The 27,806-nt window shown below is 38.2% G+C and overlaps 1 protein-coding gene across 1 annotated transcript in view; it reads left to right on the forward strand.

Annotated features, from left to right (window-relative positions):
* Positions 1-6,580: 6,580 nt before the first annotated feature.
* Positions 6,581-27,806, forward strand: part of LOC5565053 (synapsin) — a 169,063-nt gene continuing 147,837 nt past the window's right edge. The window contains exon 1 of the mRNA XM_021849534.1: positions 6,581-7,049. The gene's annotated coding sequence lies outside the window, so the exon portion shown is untranslated. The remainder of the gene's footprint in view (positions 7,050-27,806) is intronic.

A 27,806-nucleotide genomic window follows, 5' to 3' on the forward strand; every position in this document is an offset into this window, starting at 1 on the left:
ATCGATCATACTCTAAAAAAAATATCCTGGTAAAAAAAAAAAATTATTTTCGTGTAATCTGTTAATTCATTTTAATTTATACATATATACATATACATATAATATTTATACATATACATAATATTTATACATATAAAATACATAATACTAATGAATACATGAAAACGACTTGTTTAATTCACGCAAGGCCCTTAACAATAAAATCAGCAACAAACTGCGGTTCCCGTAATAATTTACACCGAAAAAAAAAATTTTTTTCTACTTAATGTGAAAATTGTGACATGTTTGAAATGTCATAACTTTTTTGTTTATTGGTTTACCATCACCAAATTTTTATGGTAGATAGCTAATATAATGGACCGTTTTCCCTCAAAAAATTACGTTGGTATTCCGATAGGGTTTTGAGATATTTGAGTTTTTGTGACAAAAATGATGTTTTTTAATGCAAAAAAAAATTTTTTTTACTGTGTGTATTTTTTTTGGAATCTTTATTTAATTGTCTAACTTTGTTTCTTTAGTTGTCTAACAATCGAACGAACCGTTTTTGCTGTGCAGCTTTTTGAGTATTTTTGAACCATTTTCACATACACCCTTTTGAAAAGTTAGTCGTGACTCAACTTGAAGATTTGATATCGGAAAATGACGATTTAGATGGAACTGGAAAACTGTGCAAAGTTTCAGCTCAATAGAAAAAAATGAATTAAAAAATTTACCAAATTTTGGTGCTGTTGCTTGGAATCACTCTTTATTTCAAAAAATTGCTAAATCTGATTTGGCGATGTCATGTGTAAAAACTGTGATATACGTTATTTATAAAATTAGCAATTTTACTTAAGTCAGTTATACAAATAAAAGAAAAATGTTTAAATTACAATTTTCTCGGACAACACATTGAACAAACTCATTAAGAACATGCACTTCAATTGATTAGGGATAGAAGGTTATTGAAAAGCGGGCAAAAATATTCGAAGAAAAATAATAAAAATTGATATTTTCGAAAGGTTTAAAATTTCAAGTGCGGAAATATGCGGAAGACTTTTATGCTGTAACTGATAGATAACATATGTAAGTTTAACACTGTGATCGAAACTTTGCCGGATATTGCCGTATAAGGTAACTTTTTCAATACTGAAGTTTACGAAAAATGACTAAAAGTTCGTTTTGAAAATTTGTCTTAAAAATAAACAAATAAAAAATATTTTTTGGAAAATTTAATGCAGAAGCTCTTCGTGTATTTATAAACAAAAAGTTCAGTAAAAAATATGTATTTATTTTGGCAAAATTGTCTCATCTAAAGAATAATTCTGATTTAATCATAAAAAAAAAATGAAAAAACCATTGAAAATCCTGCTTTTTTGAACTCTTTTAACATTTTTTAAGGTTATATGACGTCTTTTCAATGTAGCCACAACATGTGGCATACTATTAGCTATGTTTAAAAAATATAGCGGGGTCAAAAATCACATTTTTTCAAAATCGAAATTATGGCCACGAATTTGTTCTAGGTGCTCCTCTGTGGGCCGTAAGGATAATTTGTTATAATTGATAACAAAGTCTAAATCATGCTGAGATGATCATTCAATTACTTTCAGAGCAACACTGCCTTTTTGCTGTAGAACATAGTAGCCTGGATTACTTTGATCTATCATTCTCGCCAGGAGCACCACTGTTGCCTGACGAACACATGCAAACCAACTTTATGATGATGAATAACAATTTATCCTGAGGCCAATCAAAAAGTGGTCTTCGGCAAAGTCGTTGCTGGGAGGATTTCACATTAGAAGAATTTGTTCACTTTTCCATAAAATATTATGACGAAGAGATAGAGGGCTGAAAACAAAAGATTGTCGTTTTCCATAGTAATCTCCATATAAACAAATGGCGTGTGCACAGTCAAATTTCTTCCGAATCACTTAGGGAGGATGCTATTTACCATAATTAAAATAGTTTAAGCATAGGGGAGCAAACATTTCAAAATTTGCATCACTCTACCTATTCTAAATGTTTCAAATCAAATGAAAAAAAACCCTGTCGCCACAGGAAACTTTTACTCCGCCTCTTCGTCTACCGAAAATTCTAACGGCAAATCATCAGATAATGTACCCACTTCAAGTGATATGTCTGTCTCTGATTTTAATTTTCTAACTGAACAATTGAATCTAATGATTGATGCAATGTTCAAAGCCACCACTTTGATTGAAGAAGTCCAAGTTGGTGTGAAATTTACTAATCAAATTGTTATTGGATTACGTTTTTCTAACGGATCCAATAAATAATCATTTGAATATTTTAAATTGGAATGCTCGTTTTTTAACCCTCTAATACTCAACCTCGCCTTTAGACGGGGTACACTTTGGAATTTTGTGTATTTTTTCGTAGCTCGGAAATCAAAATGTTTTTATTTTTGGCTTATACTTTGACTCAAAACAGGCATATTAGAAAAGTTTTTTAAGACTTTTGAAACTTTTTTGTATTTTTAGAAATTGTTTGAAAAATTGCATTCTTGTATAACCTACAAATGCCTGGGGTTCATTTAACGTGTAATAAAAAAATCATACTTTTTATATTTTTCTACGATCAACCTATCACAAAAGAAGAGCCTGGTGGTATTAATATAATTTCAAATCTGTTTTCCGTTAGTTACACGGAAAATAAAATACGCTCCGAAAAAAAAATAAAAAAAAAAAAGTTTTTGAAAGTGCCGTAAAAATTTAAATTTTTATTATTGCCAAAAATCAACAACTAAAAAAGGCTTCAAGAAAAAATGAAAAAAGCTAGGGATGTTCAAAAATAAAAATTATAAAAATCAAAAACCAAAATTTAAAAATTGGCGAATAAAAATAAATAATTGCCCAAAATGGTTTAGAACAATTTTAGATAACGAAAAAAAATACTTAAATCGAAAATAAAAATTTGGGTATTAGAGGGTTAATGGTAAAGAGGACGAGCTGTTTAATTTTCTTACAGCTAATAACGTGCATATAGTAGTTATTACTGAAACGTATTTGAAACCTGGATACAAACTCAAAAGAAATCCTAATTTTTTTGTTTATCGTAATGGTCGACTTGATGGGGCATGTGGGGGAGTTGCAATCATCATTCATAGGCGTATAAAACATCAACTGTTATCGTCATTTGAAACTAAAGTTTTTGAAACTTTAGGTGTTGCTGTTGAATCACAGCTTGGTAAATATACTTTCGTAGCTGCAAATTTGCCTTTTCATATGAAACTTTATTTAGAAATTATTAATAAAGAGGACATAAATATAATCCAAAATGAAATAAAAGTCTTCTACACCTGGTGTAATAAATCCCTGCTGCAATTGAATGTAAAAAAAATGTAACCTAATAGCTTTTAGTAGAAAACGAGACACACCAAACGTTACAATCACCCTAGGAAATCAGACAGTGGTAAAATGTGACAGAGTCAGAGACTTAGGTGTCATCTTAGATTCAAAACTAACATTCATTGATCATTATAAGACATCATCAACAGAGCAAATAACATGCTTGGATTCATAAAACGGTTTAGTTATAGTTTCCATGACCCGTACACAACTAAAACGTTATATACTGCTTATGTAAGGTCAATACTTGAATATTGTAGTGTAGTTTGGTCTCCTTTTTCAATAACACATGAAGAACGGATAGAATCAGTAAAAAAAAACAATTCCTACTGTTTGCCCTACGTAAATTAGGTTGGACAAGATTTCCTCTACCTTCTTATAAAGCCCGCTGCATGCTTATCAACATACAAACTCTAAAAGTGCGTCGTGAATTCGCAATGGTGTCCTTCGTGAATGATATTGTTTCACATCGTATTGACTCCGCAGAACTCTTCGCAAAACTAAATTTTTATGCACCCTTCCGAACTCTGCGAAACCGGAATATATTCCTTACATGTCATCATCGTACTAACTATACCAAATATGGGCCTCTTAATCAAATGATGGCAACATATAATAAACATTGCGCAAGTATTGACTTCACATCGACAAAAACCAAATTGAAGCGATATTTCAATTCAGTTCGATGATTGTAAACTCGTTTATAAAACATTGTAGCACTAAATGTGTTGTTATGTACCTTTATAATTCCTGTTAGAAATAAGAAAAATATGTAAAATTAGTGTGTAATGAAACGGTCTACTAATGATTGACGACAAATAAATAAATAAATAAATAAATAAATAAATAAACAAATAATTGCGAAAATGCTCAAAAACTTGCTATGCAGTTTGAAAGCGCGCACAATTTTAATCTAGGACTTACTAGTCCAGTTGAAAATCAAGTTACTCAGGACTTCGAAAATATTCTCAATCAAGAGAACATTTTCGAAAATTCCTGGGAGTCTGATTTGGAAGAAGTGAGAACTATTATTTTAAAAAAATCAAAATATGAAAGCTCCTTGCTATGATGGAATTTTCTACATCCTCATCATGAAACTTCCAGAAAGTAGCTTATCATTTTTATATGATATATTTAACAGATGTTTTCAATTAGCATATTTTTCTGACAAATTGAAAAGTGCTAATGCTGTTCCAATTTTAAAACCAGACAAAAAGCCTGCAGAAGCTTCTAGCTATCGTCCAATCAGTTTGCTTCCCTCCATCAGTAAACTTTTTGAAAAGGACATTTGAACAGAATGATGGCCCACATCAACGAAAATTCAGTTTTTGCCAATGAACAGTCGGGATTCCGCCATGGACATTCGACCACTCATCAACTTTTACGTGTAACAAATTTGATCCGTTCCAACAAATCTGAAGGCTGGTTGCTCTTCTAGACATAGAAAAAGCATTCGACAGTGTTTGGCATGAAGGTTTGATCGTAAAATTAAAAAGCTTTAATTTTCCAACATACATTGTTAGAATAATTCAAAGTTATCTGTCAAATCGTACACTTAAGGTTAATTATCAGAACTCCAGATCTCAAAGACTTCTTGTAAGAGCTGGTGTTCCCCAAGGCAGCATTTTGGGACCAATTTTATACAATATTTTCACATCTGACTTACCTGAGTTACCTTAGGGATGTCAAAAATCCTTGTTTGGCATTGACACAGGCCTCTCCGCTAAAGAACGAAGCCTGTAGGTCATCTGTAGTAGGTTGCAAAAACGTTTGGATATTTTTTCTTCATACTTGCAAAAATGGAAGATTTCTCCTAATGCTTCCAAAACTCAACTAATAATATTCCCACATAAACCAAAAGCTCTTTATTTGAAACCTTCAAGTAGACATGTTGTCACGATGAGAGGAGTTCCAATAAATTGGTAAGATAAAGTTATGTATCTAGGGCTCATGCTAGATAAGAATTTAACTTTCAAAAATCACATCAAAAATACCATATACTCCCTGGTATAGTACCAATGAGTTACAAAGAATATCAAATGTTGAAACATTGGAACAAATGTCGAACAAAATAATTAATAATTTCAGGCAAAAACCGTTACAATCTTCTATTGCCACGATCAATGCGTTATATATTTAGGTTAAGTTAGTTTTGTGGTCTTCGTGGCCGTGCGATTAGCGGCGTCAGCCATTTAGGCGTATTGTGCCACGAAGCGTGGATTCGATTCCCACTCCAGTCGGTGGAAACTTTTCGTCAAACGAAAAATTCATCACTGGACTACTGGGTGTTCTGTGTTGTCCGTTGCCTAATGTTCGTGATTGTTCAGTCTGTGCAGCCTTTGGCTGAAGACGGTGTAAATTGTCTTTTATAAGTAAATCGAAAGCGTTTTTTTTCTCTTATAAGCAGGTGAAATCAACTCACCTGTAAAAAATCTGAACTGCTACGGCAATTGAAACGTAATATGTTGTTAACAAAATGTTAATAAAATCTTAAATTTGTTTTACTAAATTAGGATTATAGTGTTGTCTAACACAAAACACTTAGATATAAGAAATATATATCGCATAACTTATGATCTCGCCCTAAAAGCCATTGGTAATTATGTGTGTAGCTCTGTGTTTCTGAGTATTTGGATGGATTTACACGTTATTTAACAACGTTATGGAAAGGATCATTATCTACCTGCCGGTGGTGTTGGTTTGATTGCCTATTTGTTCATTTGCTCAGAAACAACAATCTACACACGTGGTTATCAATGGCTTTTAGGGCGTTATCCCAGATTACGCGAGATATGTATTGTTTGGAATGATACTAAAAACATATAAAAAAATACCCTCGTTGCTATAAGCAGGGTTAATTTATTCAACCGGATTGTTCCGATAAATAAAAGAAATATAAATAATATAAAATAAAATAGCGATTGCATGTTTTTTCTACAGATGATATTCAAACATCAATTCTAATTCAATAGTAAAAATACGCATGCTTGTAGGATTACATTGGACATAAAATGCTTTGAAATTTGTTGTTGATGTTAAGTTATTCAAAATAATTAACTATTCGCAACCGAGTTTAGAAGAACTATTACTATAAGATAAAAAATATATAGAAAATAAATGCACAAACATATTAAGACAGTACTCCATCTTTACCCTCAGTCTTTGATTGGGTCGATATTTCTTTCGCCGACCATGCGCACAACCGCCTCGTCCAAAATACTCTCATATAGTGAACGGATCATCAGTAGGTCAGATTTACAGCTATCAGTTTAAAGCCATCTAGTCGTGTTCCTTTGAAGGTTTGCAAGATTGTCTCGATTTTCAATTAAATGCTACACTAAATCGTACAGGTGAGGTAAATTCCAACGTTTTGGCTCCCATATTTCATTAAAAACGGGAAAATTCGCATAGGATAGAGTACGGTTTCGCTAACCAGTGACATTCGGTGCGAATTGCAAGGGAAACTTTTTCCGGCCATTGATGAAGTGTTCGGCTTTCGCGTATTTCGTACGTCGTCGTGTCCCTGTGTCCGAAGATAGACGATTGAGAAAAGGATTTTCATTCTAGCCAAAATCGGTATAGGAGTAAAGTGCTGTGCAATCGTCGCCAATTTTTCCCTGTGGATTATAAGTGATTTTTTGGAGATTTGCCTACAAATTTTGAAGGATTCTTTCTGCAATCGCTGGATTTACAGCTCTAGAGGTAAGAAGCAATGAACATTTTACTGTACGCGTTTACGGTAGACTATTCAAACCAATTTGTCGTCTACTTTGGGAAGTTTTTTTCAGCTCATGTGATGAGAAAATTCATTCAAAGTAATAGATGAGATTGTATAACGCAAAGAATAGAAACACCATATATTGTGTAAAATTGTTAAAAATGCTGGATTGTTATCCTTGAGTTCAGCTTATCTTGGGTTTCATCTCACGGATCATTAAATTGATAATTTTGATTAGGAAAAACTTTTCCACGTTCCGCCGCAACGATACTAGAATGGGTGGGCATTGGCATCGATCAGTGAGGTTCTGTTCATGTATGTAGTGGAAACATTGATGTAAGAGAGAAACGGTAAATCCTGTTTCTTCGAAGGACACCCATCGTGTCTCGACGCTTGAGCTCTAATGCTTATGGAACACGTCCTTACCTACTTTTCATTTCTGTCCAGCCAGCTTGACTCCAGTAATGGGTGGGAGGCGCCGTGTTTACTGTGCAAAGTAAAACAGTTGAGGGCGATTATTCTGCTCGTATGTCTTCTTCTTCTCTTTTCTGGTTTTACGTATTAACTGGAACAGAACCTAATTCTTAGATTAGTTATCTAAGAGTAATTCCACAGTTATTAACTTAATTATATTTGTCAATTGATAATTTTTACATTCTTTTACCGTGAGACAAAGGTACTCTATGCTCTAAGAAGTGTAAAAGACATCCAACTAATTTCCAAAAGGGCTTAGAGCCAAGGTCCAATTGAGAAATTTTATTTTCAAAATTTTTATTTCTTAATTGTTAGAGTCTTTTTTTTATTTTTTCTGCAAATCCTGCCATATAATTTTCATATGAGAATCGCAAGTGTGTTGAAATTGCCTTCTCCTTACGTTTTTAATACGGATCAAGAGTTTAAGATCATCGTCTATAGTCACGGATTCGAATTTAACTTCACATTTTGGAATTGAAATGCTCCTGGCTTCAATAATAGAATTTATTGTTAAAGTTTCAAGAGTATTGTCGATATCAAGTTTAGTTTGTAAAAATATGTTAACATCAAAATTACTACCAATATATGTTTCATATATGTTCCAGTCGGCTCGAAAAAACTTGAAAGTGAAGCTGGTAGGATTGAGAATTGCTTCATGGGATATTTGAAATGTAATCAGAATTGAAATGATCAAAATCAAAAAATCAGCATGAGTAACTAAATGGCTACAAAAATGACTCAAGTTGATAAAGACCAAATCAATCGTAGATGGATTTCTAGAAGATGAAAAACACGTAGAGCTATCAGGGTATTGAATTGAGAAATATCCTGAAGAGCCATGAAATTATATTTACCAAGCTGTGTTTCAACAGCAACACCTAAAGTTTCAAAAACTTTAGTTTCAAATGACGAAAACAGTTGATGTTTTATACGCCCATGAATGATGATTGCAACTCCCCCACATGCCCCATCAAGTCGATCATTACGATAAACAAAAAAGGATCTTTTTTAAGTTTGTATCCAGGTTTTAAATATGTTTCAGTAACAACTGCTATATGCCCGTTATTAGCTGTAAGTAAATTAAACAGCTCGTCCTCTTTACCATTTAGAGAACGAGCATTCCAATTTAAAATATTCAAATTATTATTTATTTTATTCATTAGAAAAACTTAATCCATTCACAATAGGATAAGTAAATTTCACACCAACTTGGACTGCTTCAGTCATAGTGGTGGCTTTGAACATTGTATCAATCATTAAATTCAATTGTTCAGTTAGAAAATTAAAATCAGAGGCAAACATATCACTTAAAGTGGGTACATTATCCGATGATTTGCCGTTAGAATTTTTGATAAACGAAGAGGCGGAGTAGAAATTTTCTGTGGCGGCAGGGTTTTTTTTTTTCATTCGGTTTGAAACAAGTATGAATAGGGGAGGAGTTCAAATTACCTGCTACGATATCGGCAAAGGATTTTCCTTGGGTAGATACATTCGAAATTAAAAGATTCGAACGGCTACCCGACGGATTAAAATTAGTTTGGGAATGAGCATGATTATAATCTTCCTGATGGGTATGATTCTTATTCAAGCGTTTGTTAACTGAGCTTTAAATGAGCATTGTTTAATACTCCACCACGGAAATTCCGGAAACGACTGTTATCGTTACGGACATTACCGTTAATCTGCCTGGCACGAGCCTCAACGACTCGTCTATGCGAATGGCAAGCCCAAAAATTTAACTTATGATTGTCCCTGCAATTTGCACATATGAACTTATCGGTATTTTCCTTCACAGGACAGACGTCCTTAGCGTGAGAAAAACTTCTGCAAATCATGCATTTAGCATCCATGCGGCAAAGTTTTGTACCATTACCCCACTTTTGATACCGACGGCACTGAGTGGGGCACTGGAAATTTCCTCCAGGTTTCTGGAAATGTTCCCATGTCACACGGACGTCAAACAGAAGTCTAGTTTTTTCTAAAGCTTTAATATTATTTAGATCTCTTTTGTTAAAGTGAACAAAATAATATTCTGGAGAAAGCCCTTTCCGAACAATGTCAGATTGGGTTCTCTTTTTCATAATGATCACTTGGACTGGGGAAAATCCAAGTAAATCATTTGATAAGATAATTTATGTATTTTTTTAATTTATTCAAATATGTGTGCTTCTTCTCTTCAAGATGCTTGAGAAGAAGCTCGCGATCTTTAAGAGTTTCCGGCAAAACGCGACAGTCTCCTTCCTTCGCGATTTGGAAGAAGACCTTGATTCCGCTAATGGAGATCAAGATCTCCTGCCTAAATCCCCCAAATTTGGAGCAACTGACCACGATAGGCGGCGCTCTCTGTTTCCTCACTTGAATCAAAGAGTCTGGGCTAGGTACTGCTTCGATTTGGTGTTCGGAAAATTTGTCTAGAGCATTGAACTGATTGCTCATTTGCAATTTTTAACATTATTCAATTCACCCTTGGAAAAAAGTTCGCATTCCGGAGAAACGTCCTTTCTTCCATTCTTGTCACGTTTAGTGACAGTTTTAAACCCCACTTTTTTGGAAGGAAGTTGTGAATCCAGAGATTCACCCTACCTTTTGTTTGTAGTTGCAACCATGTGAATAAACGAAAGAAGGCTTTACCTTCGAGAGGTTTCTTTTCCCAAGACGGTGTCCATGAAGGATTACCACCGTTAGCTTTCGCCAACGGGTCCAACGAAAAATCGAGGGCACGGGTCCAAACAAGGAGCGTAAAGGGATCAATAGTAGAAAAAAATAGTACTGAAAAGTACTGTTTTAGTAGCACTGAAAAGTATCGTTTTTTTGGCACTGAAATGTACTGTTTTTTTTTAGCATTGAAAAGTGCTAGGTAGTTTTTAAAAAAATTCCAATAGCAGAGAGAATTCCTGTACGCACAGCACGGAGGTACGATGCGCACTGAAAATTTAAATCTTATCGCTCCCTTGCTACGCCTATCCACCTAATTGGAGTAAATTCCAACATCAGAAAGAAAGCAAATTGAAACATATATTGTTTTCAGCATCAAATCGATATCATAATGTGATATCAATTGATCAATAATATATTCGATAACATATTTTGATTTCGTTTTGCTATCATGTTAATTTTTTGTTAAGAAAATCGGATTCGAAAATGTTTTTATAGCCGTCAAAGTGAAAAATAAAATTTTCTACCCGTTTTAACATCCACTTATATAAGAATTCAAGTTTATATTCAGAAATGTAACAGTGAAAAGTGAAAAATAAAAAAGCGACTTGGTTGATTTGTGTCCTCAGTACTGTGAAACAGTTGGTTTTTGGCTGCCCCATGTTCACCGAACCATCCGGAAGTTCCAGGCAGCACATGATTTGAGAGAATCAATCCGGTGAGTTTGTTCCAGTATGATACTTTTTATTTCGTAAGCCTTCTGGACTGTTTTTGTTTTCCGAGTCGTGGAACTTCTGGTCGTTTCTTGGACGGAAAATGTTTTTTCGGAGTTCGATATTTTTGTTCAGATTGCGCGCTCTGTCCGGGCGGGTGTTACGCAACTAACAATCGGTTCGATGACCCTGGATCGATTCTGCTTTTCGTAGAATTCTGAGCAGAAAACCCGACTGTGTTATCCTCGGGTGTTCAGTTCGAGTGCGCTTCCTTTCTATTTTCGACTATCTAAATATACCATACCGCCGGAATTTCTTTTTTGTTTTTTTTTTTTTGAACGGGCGGTTTTAAATGTTTATTTTTACGCGTATCGTATTTTTTTACAATCCGATGATCCAGGAGGGATCAGTTATGCTTTTACTGTCTATTGAGCAAAACATACTACTGCACAATCTACATTACGCGAAACACTATTTATACAATAAATAAACAATTGTTTTCTCTTTTGATTGCCGGCATTCAAAAGATTAATTTGAAAACGCTTAAACAACAAATATTTATGGTCTATCGCCAGCTTTCTAGGCGAATCCTGACAATATACCTTCCCCAACCTCCAACTTCGTAGCACTTATGAGGGTGTCGCTGAGTCGATGGCCTCTCAATAAGTAAGTGCTACATCATCATTTCCTTCCCCTATCCCAAGTTACGGTAAAAATGGGCGTGGCCGGGAATAGTGATATTCATGCGTTAAGTATTCTTGTTTATGATTTGAACAAGGTATACTCCCCTACCTTGTTCCTAAAAGCAGTCAGGATGAGATTATTAAAAACATACATGAATGTTGCTAGTATCCAATCTACGAAGTATACCGTAACTACGCTAACAGATATACGATGCTTCAAAATTTGGAGGCAAATAAAAAAAAAGTTCTCAGCAAGCCTCGAACGCGGGATCTCTGAATTAGGAATCGGACACCTTACCACTGTACCACCAAGGGTTTTATAAGACATGAGTGATTATTTGTCAGTATTAATGCATGTTTCATGTACAGCGACACTTGCTTTGTTGTTCTTTGAGGCCCATCGTCAGCAGATACCAAGTTTGGGTGGCAATTTTTGTTAAGTTATTGCGTTATGATATATGATCTGTCAGTTTATACAACTTAACGCGATTCAATGTTCCACTATTTGCGACATGTTTTGCTTTCCACACAGATTGTCGTTAATGAATCGCATTGGGGATTTATATACAACTTGTGTTGACATTGATAACGCCTTATTTGGCATCTTGTGCGATTCTGATTTTTGGCGTACGAATATGTGATTTTGGATGCCGTTCTTATACGATACGTGGTTCAATCGGCGGTCTTATGAGCGTTTTGTACATCGTGCATTTGATTCGGAGAAGAATCTTTCTTGACCGCTGTTTCTTCTGGAGCCCACTTATGATGCGCCGTCGTATTTCCCGACTAACATTGTTGTCAGTCGTCAACAATGATCCCAGGTAGACGAACTCGTCCACCACCTCGAAGATATCTCCGTCTATCGTGATACTGCTTCCTAGGCAGGCCCTATCGTGCTCAGTTTCGTCTACCAGCATGCACTTTGTTTTCGACGCATTCACCATTAACCGGACTCTTGTTACTTCGCGTTTCAGACTGGTGAACAAATCTGCCACCGTTTCAAATTTTTTCCCAATAATATCCATGTCGTCCGCGAAGCAAATAAATTGTCAGGATCTCGTGAAAATCGTGACTCGACTGTTAAGTCCGACTCTCCGCGTGACACCTTCAAGCGTAATATTGAACAACAGGCACGAAAGTCCATCGCCCTGTCGTAGTCTACGCCGAGACTCGAACAAACTGGAGTGTTCGCCCGAGATCTTCACGCTGTTTTGCACACCGTTCATCGTTGCTCTAATTAATCTTGTAAGCTTCCCGGGAAAGCTGTTTTCGTCCACGATCTTCCATAGCTCTACACGGTCAATACTGTCGTACGCCGCCTTGAAATCGATGAACAAATGGTGCGTAAGAACCTGGTACTCACGGCATTTCTGGAGAATATGACGCACGGAAAAGATTTGGTCCGTTGTCGAGCGGCCGTCGATGGAACCTGCTTGATAACTTCCCACGAGCCCGTTTGCTATAGGTGATAGACGACGGAAGAAAATCTGGGATAGCACTTTGTTTCATGCTTTTATTTTTAACTAGTGGTCCCCGCAAACTTCGTCTTGCCATCAAGTAGGCTGTTGAAAAACGCTATGCAAGTCCCGTGTAGAAAATGTCAGATTAGTTTCCTCCAGTTTTCCTCACTATCCCGAAGACTTTTTTAAACTTTTTCTTCGCACAAACACGTCGGAGCTCTGGACAAATTCAACAGTGAAAGAATCATGTAAGACCAATCACCCGTTCTCAAGCCATTTCGTGACATACAAACATCATTCCATTTTTGTTTATATAGATGTACAACTAGTGGTCCCGGCAAACTTCGTCTTGCCATAAAGTAGGCTGTTGAACAACGCTTTTGATCGTCCCATATAAAATGCCAGTTTTTTTCGCGCTCCTTTTTTCAACTTTCCCGGTGAATATTCTGGGATTTTTATACACACAAACACGTCGGAACCCTTGACGAACAAAACTGAGAAAGAATCATTCAAATCCGTTGGCCCGTTCGTAAGCCATTTCGTGACATATAAACACCATTCCATTTTTATTTAAATAGAAGAATATATATTATGAATCATATTTTTAACATGACAAACAGTGAATATTAGAGTGGTTCAAATAATCGTTTTTGCTGCACACCGCTCATGCGATTCTAGATCAAATTATGATTGTCCTCCCCATGGGGTAAGACACTCATTAATATTGGTATTAATATCTAATTAATAAATATTATTTTTATGATATCATCGAGATAGCCACGATTTTCCTAAAGACATCCTAAAGACAAGATGCATCTGTCTTGAATTTAAGTCGATGTCTGGGGCTTATAAACAAGCGGCTAGGGATCGTGGATTGTATGTTTTGCGGTTATGACATACCGCAGGAGACAAATTATAACGGAATCGAGTTGCGGAATGGCCCGGAAATCGTAGAAAGATGTGGGGCATTGATGACAATGAAGCTTCACCGAATGTGATGCATCGTACAAGGTGCCAGTCTCTTTCTAGCCAGACAAACAGTGTCGTCTATGTTGCATATTTTGCTCAATATAGAGAATGGAGGTGAGGAGGGTCTAATCACTGAATTTATTAGTGGTAGTATGGGGAATATCCTGGTCTGCAGAGACCTGTCAGATATAGATTCTGATTGTACTCCAACACATATTATGCTTCAGGAACATATTTTCTTTTCTTAATCTTCCTCTTACTGTCGACCACTTCCATTAAACACTTTCTCTTATAAATTAAGCTCTTCCCATCGCTATGATTAGTGCACTTGGGTCAATGTTCATCCGTTTAGGCTATTTTTACTAAGAACACAAAGCTACCATTTGGTTATACATGATTTCAATGAATACGGAATATGTTTGAGTGGAGAAAATCTATGCGGGCTTCTTACGGCGGTATCTACAGTGACTCAATCTCATTTTCATACGGGGCACTATAATGGTGCATGGACTTCGATATACTTTATCAATAATGAAGGTTATAGGTGTCACCTATTGTTTGGCAATGACAAACTGTATTCATCTGCTTAAATCTTTGGAATAATGGAAAAGTATTGAGATTGTGTCTATAATTGACCCAATTCCATATTCGTACACCTAACAAAAAAGAAATATACAGCATTCAAAACTAATTTCTAATGGACTAGATGATTACTTAAGCTTTTCGTTGTGTTGTTCAGATGCAGTAGAATACATTTGGAAAATTTAAAAGCAGACATATTTGAAACTTAAGTAAATTTAAGAAAAATACCAGTTTTCCCATGTTTTTTGCTGAAATATTCGGTGAGTCGAACAATAAATTGCATTTTTTTCAACATCACTTCCTCAAGAATGATAACTGCGAATATTGCACAAGTTTCAAAAAATTATAATCAGTTTTAGAGTAGCTAGGAGTGGATATCGACAACTTATACTTTTGAATCTTAGGTAGTATAACATTTACAACAAATCCAAAACCAAAAATTTTAGTTAATTTCTTTATGTTTGGCTCCTTAATGTATATACATAATCCATAGTTAATATTCCTATCAAAACATTGCGTAATTATCATTTTTAATTTACATTTTACTACCAAACATGATTATAGAGATTTAAAGAATAAATATTATTTCCATAACCGCAACACAAACGTTTTTAAAAATGATGAAAACAACAGGATATATTCTATTAAATGGTATATCAATGCGCTCTGCTCATTCAAGTTATTTTGTATTTTTATTATAAAATCAATAAATTGCAAAATAGGGTGCTATTTTGAATATAATTTGATATTATTTCAAAGATAATTGAATATTACGATGACATCAATTATGTGGAGGTATGTACAACGTAGTTTAGAGTACTTTATTGTAAAACGAAGTTCGTAGTTCAAATTATTTTTACAGACAAATTCAAAATTAACATTAACCTGTTGTTTAGAGTGAAAATTTGGTTGACATTGATTAAAAACATTATTTTAGAAGTGTTTTGAACTTATGGCACAACCATTTTCTGAACTCAAAAGGGGTAAAAACTGTTTATGATTTTTGTAAACTATATATATTTCAACTAAATTTCTATCAGAGCTTACGAGTATAATCTATAGATTGAATCCAATGACAAAAATAAACTTAATTGTGCGAATTATAAGATTTAATAGCAAAAATCATTGGAAAACTGGCATTTCTCATAACTTTACCTAAATTCCATATATGTCCACTAATAAATTGTCCAAATGTATTTCACTACATCTAAACATCATAATAAAGCATTTCAGTAATCAAATAGAGCTTCTAAATTTAATTTTGAACGTTGTGCGTATGAATTTTGGTAGGTGTACGAATATGGAATTGGATGAATTTTAGTCATCAATTCAATACTTTTCTATTATTCCAAAGATGAATGTAAATGGAAACATTTTGTGATTGGCAAACAATAGATAACACCTGTTACCTTCAATGTAGATAAAGTATTTGTAGCTCAATACTTCATTTAATAGTTTTTTACTAACTTGATGTGGAAACAGTGCCGTCTAAGCTAAACTGCGCACTATGGCCCTCCGAACATTTAGGGGGAATGGTCCTCCGGAAATCTAGGGGGTTGGTGTCAGGCCCTGCAAGCCAACCGTAAAAACACATCAGCACAGGAACGTCAACGAGAGAATACGGACCGGAACAATCGGCAAAGACCACAGCGACGAAAATGGACTAGCGATTGGAAACTCGGTACGTGGAACTGCAAATCTCTCAACTTCATTGGAAGTACTCGCATACTCTCCGATGTACTGAAGACCCGCGGTTTCGACATCGTAGCGCTGCAGGAGGTGTGCTGGACAGGAGCATTGGTGCGAACGTTTAGAGGTAATCATACCATCTACCAGAGCTGCGGCAACACACGCGAGCTGGGAACAGCTTTCATAGTGATGGGTGATATGCAAAGGCGCGTGATCGGGTGGTGGCCGATCAATGAACGAATGTGCAAGTTAAGAATCAAAGGCCGATTCTTTAACTTCAGCATAATCAACGTGCATAGCCCACACTCCGGAAGCACTGATGATGACAAGGACGCATTTTACGCGCAGCTCGAACGCGAGTACGACCGCTGCCCAAGCCACGACGTCAAGATCATCATAGGAGACTTAAACGCTCAGGTTGGCCAGGAGGAGGAGTTCAGACCGACGATTGGAAAGTTCAGCGCCCACCGGCTGACGAACGAGAACGGCCTATTTTTATTAATTTTTACAATTACCGAAAAAACCCAGTAAACCAAAACATGTTTTGATTAATGGATATTACTGACTTAGTCAGTAAAATTGTAGAGCGTTTTTACTGGCTTTCCAGTTTCCCATGCTTCATGCTTTGCTTCTCCGGATTCTGTTTTTTTTTTTCTCCAAAAACAATGCAAATAAAAACCCAAGGGACATGTGCATGTCCCTTATTAAGCATTTGTCATGTGAATAAACATCTAAGGTACGCGCGTATTTCAGTGGAAGTAATCGAAAAATGTGTGACAAAATCATTATTATTTTGGTTGGTTTGCATACAAGAGGCAAACTAATTGATGCAGATGAATTTACCTCTTGTATGGAAACCAACCGAATTTACCAACGTAAGAGCAGTTAAAATCGTGCTGAGCCTTTTTGGCTGCTTAAAATAGTTGAGTTTGTCACTGAATGTCGACTACTTACCACGAGAAAGCGCAAAATAGGCGCAGGAAAAGTTTGGTTGCCGTAGACGTGTCTCCTGGCGCCGGCCGGATGATTCTACAGCAGGAGATTCTCATTTGACACATTCCCGCATGCGCATCAGTTTGTTTTGATTTGATTTTGACGACAAGTCAGTAAAAAACACCAACTACTGAATAGTCGGTAATTGTTTTTTTGCAATTTCTCATCGTAATAGGCTGATTTTCATCACGCCAATCTGTCATGAAACGGCCTACTTTCCTGCACTGAAGTATGCAGTGCGGGAATAGTCATTACCTAACTGAAACCAGTGCTGTAACGATTCATTACGCAACTGTTTTGAGTTGCGTAATGAATCATTACACAACATTTTTTCAGAAATTGTAAAATGATGGTGAATGCATTCCGATATTATTTCTGATACCCTCCAGTGGTCTTCTACGAAATTGCAAAAAATGTTGTACGTAACTCGTTGCAGAACTTGATTTTCACAGCACTCGTCGTTATTATCCTACTTGGCAAGCCTCGTAGGATAAATTTACAACTTGTGCTGTAAAAATCATCATTCTGCAACTTGTTCCGTAAACTACTATTACTGACTTTTCGGCCTGTTTGGTAATGTTTCAAAATTGGGTCTGACAGCTACCATAGTTCAGTAAAAAGTAAAAATTATTACTGAACCTCAGAAGTTTTCAATCAAAAAGCTGAAAGTTCGGTAGTTTTTATGGTTTACAATTCGTATCCAGTATAAAAAATTACCGAACAAGCAAATCGTGATTGAGTGTGATGACATTATCTTATTCGGGTTCATAACTGGACGTGCTTCAGTGTAATGGATGTTATATACAATACATGCTTGTAACACAAGAAAATAATCGAGCTTCCTTTACTATCCAGATATCCTTCCAGATTCATCATTCGAACGAAAAAAAAAATACATGAGAAGGGTAATAATCAGATTGACGAAAATCGATACAATTATTTTCCGATAATACTCTTGTGGTCGTTACGTTGCTTGAACAAGCATCATACCGTATAGAATATGTCAGTATCGACAACCATGTCGTGTTCATAAAGCCCTATCAAATGTTGGAAATGAAAGCCGCATCAGCCGTAATTAGGTGAAATGTTATCGCGGTTGGGTGCGAATAAATCCCATATTTGCGCCGCACAATTTTAGGCATTTATATTGTTTCTCTTGAAAATCAGCTAGAATTCAGGATCGCTTTGCGATTGTTCTATTGAAATTTTAACTAATTAGTTCGATACAACTAATTTTATCTGCCGTTTTACAGTACTGGACAATAAATATGCAACCTTCTCGATTTTTAATAGAAAACGGTCAAATTTTGAATGCTAAATTTGTTTTATTGATATACAGATTCCAATGAATTATCAGACCTTCAGTAATAGCTTTAATTTCGACTTATATTTTTAAATATATTTTTTCTTTTGCGAAATTTGAAAGTTGATTTGTGGAATATTGGCTCATGTGGAATCGGGCTCATGTTCTAGCTGAAGGAGGCAAAGACGAAATGTCAGCGCTTTGTGGTCCGTGAGCAAACAGACATTCGTATGCGCGGTACGCAAACCGCTGCTCACATATATGCGGTCGAGGAGCGATAGGCAAATATAATGCGCCACCATCATAGAGGTCGCTGGGGAAGAAGGAGAGAAATGTCACTAAGAATGTTTGTTTACGTCCAAAATTCAATTTTCAACCCAAAAATTAGGTTATAATCAATTAATTATTGAACTATTTTCCATTGGCATAATCATTTGGAACCATTATTCTTGCGATACGCGTGATTTCACAACAAATTTAACCGCTCACAAAGAATCCGGAAGTTCATAACTTATGTTGCCAAAGACCAATTTTCAAATTTATTCCCACTAAACGTACATGAACACTGACCGCATCTGTACATTTTCCAAGGAATAAAAGTAAAAAAAGTAAAAAATAAAGTTTCCGAGAAGAAGAGTAAATTTTGTGCTGCTTCATATGCTGCACACGGTGCGTTCTAAACCCAACCTCTTTTTTGACGGTTCTCCTACTAGTCACCAGATGTCGAAGTGATCGTTTAGCATTGAAAATATTAGCCTATTGTGCATCCCGGCTTGTGTTTGACGAATCGCATGGGCGAAGCACTTGAAATTTTTTTTCCCTTGCTGCGCGCTGTGCAGAGCCGGAGGGAGCGTAGATGTTCCAAATCGTGGTATTATGCAATCGCAGACCGATAAGGCGGCTATCCAAGCTTTTCTCAACGTGAGATACCTGAATATACTTCATCAGAGCAACAAGCTTCCATTTTTCCATCCTTACGCCTGATACATAGGCAGTCTGCTAACCAAACAGCAACCCTCTCTGCCATAAAAATTACCGCCCCTCTACACTTTTACCTCATGAACTTAGCGTAGACGCAGTGGTATATACGGTCTACTGTGGGAGCCAGTTTAATGCATCATCAATTCCCCTCATTGGTCTGGTTCCCCGCGCACTACAGCACCTTCTCCACTTCTTTGCCGACCACTGGAACAACTTCTGCTATCCGGACCAGGAGGGGGATGACTCCTTCCTTCTCCTTTCTACTCCTTCGTCTGCAGTCTATCGTGGACCTCCTGCCTGTCCCATGCGCCTCTCGAGTGTCCGTCACCACTTGAGGCTTCAGTGACCCGTGGATTCACTGGAAAGCCTGGGTTTCCAAGCTTCACGGACTCACTCCTTAATTAGCCGCCCAGGGTCAACGCAGATAAGTTACGGTGGTAACGACTCAAACCGCAATGACGTTTTCAAACAATAACCGCGAGGTCCTGGAAGTCCAGTTATTCTTCGTGCTTTCCTCCTCTCTACTTCTAAACTCAATTCAAATTCGTGTGGTTTAGCGCAGCCCTGGTGGTGACTAGCGGCACTACTTTCGTTCTTCCATAGGGTGGAGCAAAGTTGGCTGCGTTCGTGAAAGCTTTCGGAACATTCTACTCTAACATATCTACAAACGTTTTTTTACGTTACATTTACGAAACTGAACGCGACAAATCTCATCATCAGACATCACACTGACACTGGTTACAGTTCATTGTGTAAGTGCAGCTGATCTGGCGGTACTGGAGTAGCAACCACGGGCGGCCCATCAAGTTCAAGCTCATGACATATATATTTTAGTGTATGTGCACCGCAGGGCTGTACATCTAAAACATTCTACTCTAAGATCTTGGTTACGATTTCTTCATTTGCTGTCATATCTGATTCGTCGTCTGTTTCCTGGTCGCTACAGCGAATGATTTCACTTCTGAAAATACAAGTTTTATTTAAAATCTTTTTAATGTTTTTCAACTTACCTTACAGTATGGCCCATAAAAATGCGAAAATTGTTTAAACGTGAATGATGCTATACAAGCGTTATTTTCATTGCTTTTGCTAGTTAATGTAATTTCTGATTATTGTAGTATATTTTAAAACAACTTCGCTATCCAGGACAATTTTTGTCATATTTTTCTTACTGTCCTAAATTATGTATTAAAGCAAATAAGTTCGAAGGTTTTGTCCGCCCAAAGCTAGAAACAGCATTTGATTGTCGTATACTCTGGTGATAAACTTTCCACCTTCAAAAATCACACTTTATTGTTGAAAATTTCAGTTTGTTTGTAATCAGAGGATGGAGGAGTTCTTAGAGGACGTACTTTTCATGATAACATATTTTGCCAGGGTCATAGTTTTGAGGGCATTTGCGTCTTATAGGTTTGATATGCCTTTATTTTTTGTTAAGGTTGAATAAAAAATAAATACGGAGGCCTATTACAGATTTTTGAGGATGAAATTTGTTCCTTCGGCTAGAGGCAACTTATATCAATACTAGCTCATAGATTTTGAGCAATTCAGAGCCGCTTATCACACTTATATGAAGGTTCAATCAAAGCTCTCCAAAATGAGACGTTTTTTCGAAAATATGTTTAAGTCTCCAATTACCCAGATATGCACCAATTCTAAAATTTCATATGGGCGTATGCTGGAGACAAGGCCTGTGAAGAATCTCACGCCATCGTTGATGTTTTAGAAGCTTTCATCACACAGATATTGAACTCGACGTCCGCATGATAAAATTTACATACTGTAGAGGGTTGGTAAATGGCTGGGCATGGCGTACCATTGGTACCTCGCGTACCTGAAGGAATAAAATAGACCCCTCCGTGTGGTCCTTAGCCTCTTGCCCAGCAACTCCTATCCCTACCTCCTCGCGGTACTGGCCGGGGTACGAGTAACCTTAGGGAAGATCGGGTAACCAACCCCTGGTGGGAACTTTGGTCGTATGCTGACAGGGAAGGGGGGGTTTGCTTTTGCTTTTGCTTCTGCAAACCTTGAGCGTCTGTACTCCATGTTAGGAGCGGCTCACAACAGCGTCTGTTCCCCATGTCAGGGGCGGCTGATCATCGTCCGAGTGCCAGAGAAGGACTCTAAGCTAAACTGCGCACTATGGTCCTCCGAACATTTAGGGGGAATGGTCCTCCGCAAATCTAGGGGGTTGGTGTCAGGCCCTGCAAGCCAGCCGTAAAAAAATCAAGCAACGAATAATCAACGAGAGAATACGAACCGGGACAATCGGCGAAGACCACAGCGACGTAAAGGGACTAGCGATTGGAAGCTCGGTACGTGGAACTGTTAATCTCTCAACTTCATCGGGAGCACACGCATACTCGCCGACGTGCTGAAGGACCGTGGATTCGGCATCGTAGCGTTGCAGGAAGTGTGTTGGAAGGGATCAATGGTGCGAACGTTTAGAGGTAACCATACCATCTACCAGAGCTGCGGCAATACACATGAGCTGGGAACAGCTTTTATAGTGATGGGTGATATGCAGAGGCGCGTGATCGGGTGGTGGCCGATCAATGAGAGAATGTGCAAGTTGAGGATCAAAGGCCAGTTCTTCAACTTCAGCATAATAAACGTGCACAGCCCTCAATCCGGAAGCACTGATGACGATAAAGACGCTTTTTACGCGCAGCTTGAACGCGAGTACGACAGTTGCCCAAGCCAAGACGTCAAAATCATCATAGGATATCTAAACGCTCAGGTTGGCCAGGAGGAGGAATTTAGACCGACGATTGGAAAGTTCAGCTCCCACCGGCTGACGAACGAAAACGGCCTACGACTAATTGATTTTGCCGCCTCCAAGAATGTGGCCATTCATAGCACCTACTTCCAGCACAGCCTTCCGTACCGATACACCTGGAGATCACCACAGCAGACAGAATCGCAAATCGACCACGTTCTGATTGATGGTCGGCACTTCTCCGACATTATCGACATCAGGACCTATCGTGGCGCTAACATCGACTCTGACCACTATCTGGTGATGGTCAAACTGCGCCCAAAACTCTCCGTCGTTAACAATGTACGGTACCGACGGCCGCCCCGGTATGACCTAGAGCGGCTCAAGCAACCGGATGTCGCAGTGGCATACGCGCAGCAACTCGAGGCTGCATTACCGGAAGAGGGTGAGCTGGACGAAGCCCCTCTTGAGGACTGCTGGAGAACAGTAAAAGCAGCCATCAACGATGCAGCTGAGAGCAACGTCGGGTACGTGGGACGGAGTCGACGGAACGATTGGTTCGACGAGGAGTGCCAGGAGGTTTTGAAGGAGAAGAATGCAGCGCGGGCTGCAATGCTGCAGCAAGGGACCCGGCAGAACGTGGAACGCTATAAACAGAAACGGCAACAGCAGACCCGCCTCTTTCGGGAGAAAAAATGCCGCCTGAAGGAGAGGGAGTGCGAGGAGATGGAACAGCTGTGCCAGTCTCAGGAAACGCGTAGGTTCTATCAGAAGCTCAACGCATCCCGCAACGGCTTCGTGCCGCGAGCCGAGATGTGCAGGGATAAAAATGGGAGCATTCTGACGGACGAGCGTGAGGTGATCGAAAGGTGGAAGCAGCACTTTGACGAGCACCTGAATGGTGCTGAGAGCACAGGCAATGAAGGACGGGACAACGGAGGAAATGCCTTCGTCAGTACTGCGGAAGATGGAAACCAACCAGCCCCCACTTTGAGGGAGGTTAAGGATGCCATTCACCAGCTCAAGAACAATAAAGCTGCTGGTAAGGATGGTATCGGAGCTGAACTCATAAAGATGGGTTCGGAAAGGCTGGCCATTTGTCTGCACCGGCTGATAGGCACAATCTGGGAAACAGAACAGCTACCGGAGGAGTGGAAGGAAGGGGTAATCTGCCCCATCTACAAGAAAGGCGACAAGTTAGACTGTGAGAACTTTCGAGCGATCACCATTCTAAATGCGGCCTACAAAGTATTATCCCAGATCATCTTCCGTCGTTTGTCACGTGTTCGTGGGAAGTTATCAAGCCGGCTTCGTTGACGGCCGATCGACAACGGACCAGATCTTTACTGTACGGCAAATCCTCCAAAAATGTCGTGAATATCAGGTCCCAACGCATCACCTTTTCATCGATTTCAAGGCGGCATATGACAGTATCGACCGCGTAGAGCTATGGAAAATCATGGACGAGAACAGCTTTCCCGGGAAGCTCACGAGACTGATAAGAGCGACGATGGAAGGTGTGCAAAATTGTGTGAAGGTTTCAGGCGAACACTCCAGTTCGTTTGGATCCCACCGGGGACTACGACAAGGTGATGGACTTTCGTGCCTGTTGTTTAATATTGCGCTAGAAGGTGTTATGCGGAGAGCCGGGCTTAACAGCCGGGGTACGATTTTTACGAGATCCAGTCAATTTGTTTGCTTCGCGGATGATATGGACATCGTCGGCCGAACATTTGAAAAGGTGACAGACCTGTACACCCGCCTGAAACGCGAGGCAGCAAAAGTTGGACTGGTGGTGAATGCGGCGAAGACAAAGTACATGCTAGCTGGTGGGGCCGAGCGCGACAGGGCTCGCCTAGGTAGCAGAGTTACGATAGACGGGGATACGTTCGAGGTGGTCGACGAGTTCGTCTACCTTGGATCCTTGCTGACGGCTGACAATAACGTTAGCCGTGAAATACGGAGGCGCATCATCAGTGGAAGTCGGGCCTACTATGGCCTCCAGAAGAAGCTGCGGTCAAAAAAGATTCACGCCCGCACCAAATGTACCATGTACAAAACGTTCATAAGGCCGGTAGTCCTCTACGGGCATGAAACGTGGACGATGCTCGAGGAGGACCTGCAAGCACTTGGAGTCTTCGAACGTCGGGTGCTTAGGACGATCTTCGGCGGTGTGCAGGAGAACGGTGTGTGGCGGCGAAGGATGAACCACGAGCTCGCCCAACTCTACGGCGAACCCAGTATCCAGAAGGTGGCCAAAGCTGGAAGGATACGATGGGCAGGGCATGTTGCAAGAATGCCGGACAGCAACCCTGCAAAGATGGTGTTCGCTTCGGATCCGGTTGGTACAAGAAGGCGTGGAGCGCAGCGAGCTAGGTGGGTGGATCAAGTGCGTATCGATTTGGCGAGCGTGGGGCAGAACCGAGGATGGAGAGATGCGGCCACGAACCGAGTATTGTGGCGTGAAATTGTTGATTCAGTGTTATCTGTGTAGATGTTAGCTAAATAAATGAAAAAACATACTGTAGAGGTTCCAATTGTTGGCCGAAATCAAAATCGTCAAAATCAAGAGCTTGTTCATGAGCTAAATGTTTAACCGTCCACTTCATATTGGGAACGGTAATAGCATACGCGTTATTAACACTCTGACTGAACTGCTCCATCAACATTTCGTTGCTTATGATGTTCACATTTTCATACATTTCACTCCAACAATCTTCGTTTACCATATAGGTGGCACACTTGCCCCAACAAGTATAGATTTCAACCAAACTGGATTTCGTTTGTAAAACAATATACTTTTTTCATTCAAATGCCACAATAACTTACGCATTTGAATAGTTTCACGATGTGCAGTACGTTAGAAAAATCTGTTCATAATTTACATTTTACCATGCTATTTAAAAACAACAAAATCTTATAAGAATCTACTCAAATTTGGTTGTTTTTACAAAAGTCGATGTAAATACGTGAAAAATAGAGTAATTTTCATCCTATTTTGATCATTGTATTGTGAACTATGAGGGAACCTATTGTTAAGCTCAAAGATAAAATATATTTTGTAGTTTTCATAAAAAGCAGGGGTGGCACACTTGCTCCAAAGTCCGCTACGGTTCATTCATTGGAGCAAACAATTCAATCATAGTATGCTTGAAAGAGAAAACGCTATAAAAATAACAACAAACACCAAGCATCAAGCCGGTATCCAAGGTATCATTGAGGCCTACAGATGATTTATCAGTGTAAATTTATGACGTGACAGCTGCGGTGACTTTTTGTTGAGCCCTGAGACGAGACTCGCGAAGATTTATCAGCAACTTTGGAAAAAACTGCTCCGCTGACTGAGGTTTTCAATAACAGTTTATTTTGAATACAATACTTTTCACGTTTGCAGCCATAAAAACGGCCGATTCCACCATCTTCAGTTCGGTTCTTCTGGTTTGGTGCCACTCTAGAGATCCTTTCTGAAATAAAAAAAGATAAATGTAAAATCAACAAGTTCAAATGTTGGAAAATTCTTCCTGTCAACGATAAAATTTCCGATGCCGATGCCAACGTAAAAATTTCGTGAAGTCCATGTTTGACATTTAGAAATCAACTTAGGTTACTCAATGGTTGCTGAGATGTAAATTTTAGTTCACTGTAATATTATGGCAATTTTATAGCAATTATGACCACCCCCTTGGTTTTCCCTGAAATTGCAATACAACCAATTAAGCGACATTCGAGACTGCGGAATAAAAGTTCTCTCCCGTAACCATCTTGATGATGTTTTTGAAATAGGCGTCCTTGCTCATTTTCCCTTGCATTTTATCAAAAACCTCTGCTCGGAGAATGCAAACCACACTGAAGCGCTTCATCAGGGTGCTTGAGGAAGAGGAGCCATTTCAAATTTCCTATATGTCATGCGGCAAGGTTCACAGGAACGTTTTACGCAGAACATAATACGCAGCGAACGAACCCTGCTTCCACTCCACTAAAGTGCTCTAACACCTACAAATTATACCGTGATGAATCAAAACCCGGACGGGACCAATATCCGGACACTCAAATAATATTTATTGATTTATCGATGAAATTTAACAATAATCTTGTAATATTTCCTCGTATCTTAAGATTTAAACTTATTTTATCATTTCACGATAATTTTCCATCTAGTAAGCTTTGCCATAAAAATATTAAAAATAAAAACAAATTCGCAACGTCAGTTTTGCCTTTTTCCTGCGTCGTTCAAGTTCATACTGAGCAATTCTCGCTGAAACCAGGCCGCCATCGGCACCCATCGTTAGAATTCCAATTTTATGTCTCTGATCGCTAGCTTTCGATAAAACTTAAGGGTGGTCCTTTTTGTTTTCTCAAATTGGTGGACCCCTCGTACGCCAGCTAGCTAAACAGTTTGCAAAAAAGCCCATTTTTTGATAAATCTTGGGTATTTCTTCACGTGATATGTCTCATATTTCCCTTGGAACACATACCAAACTTAATGGCATCGTATAGAGAAAGGATATAGCTTTCATTTGAAGTTAAAGAAATCCGGCGGCCATTTTGAATTTGGCCGCCATCTTGAATTTTGTTAGAAAAATCGTTTTTTCACCATTAGCGCACCGCTCGTTTTGAATTCTGAGATCACCATCAGAAAGCTGAGGAAAAATTGCGTAAGATAGGCTACAGAAACTAGGTGTGCAATGGTATTTACCCTATGAAATGAACGATTTTCTAAAACATGTTCCACGATTTTGACGTATATGGCGAGTGCAATCAATGCAAACATCATTTTTTGTACAACAAAGATACAAGTTTTCAATAGTTGGTGTATTTTTCGAGTCAGATGAAGAATAGGAGTATTATTTTGAGTGAAAAAATCTGGCGGCCATCTTGGATTTTGACGCCATCTTGGTTTTAAGTAGTAGAATGAGTTTTCACCTTGATAACTTTCAACATGTTGAATTTTAATGCCACCGTTACACTTACTATTCTTCTTGTTCTTCTTTTTCCTGACGTTACGTCCCTACTGGAATAGAGCCAGCCCCTAAGCTTCAAAAATAAATTAACAAGTAGAATTTTTTAACGCTTATTTGCCACCTGAATGATTGTTCTGCATATCTGCGAGTTGAAAAATAGCATTAATTCTTTCATTTATTTGGTCTAAAACCATTGATAGAAATGAACAATCTGTTGAACAGCTAAAATAAGATAAGAAATAAAGAATCTGTTTGTTTTTTAACGGAGATCTTTAATTAATTAAACATGAAGAGCGCTGAGCTGGTAAAAAATCATTCTACTGCTAAAAACTAAGATGGCGTCGAAATCCAAGATGGCCACCAGATTTTCCAAACTCAAAATGATTCACCTGAGTTTCGGCATTACGTCCACATTAGAACAAAGCCTGCTTCTCACCTTTCAATTTCGCTATTTTTCACATGCATGTTGGGTGTTAGTAAAAACAATACTTTATGATTCAGAAAATCAAGGATTTTTTTTGCTTAAAAATTTAAAATTTCCATTCTAAATTAATGCACT

Source organism: Aedes aegypti, chromosome 1, assembly GCF_002204515.2.
Source record: "Aedes aegypti strain LVP_AGWG chromosome 1, AaegL5.0 Primary Assembly, whole genome shotgun sequence".
NCBI lineage: Eukaryota > Metazoa > Arthropoda > Insecta > Diptera > Culicidae > Aedes > Aedes aegypti.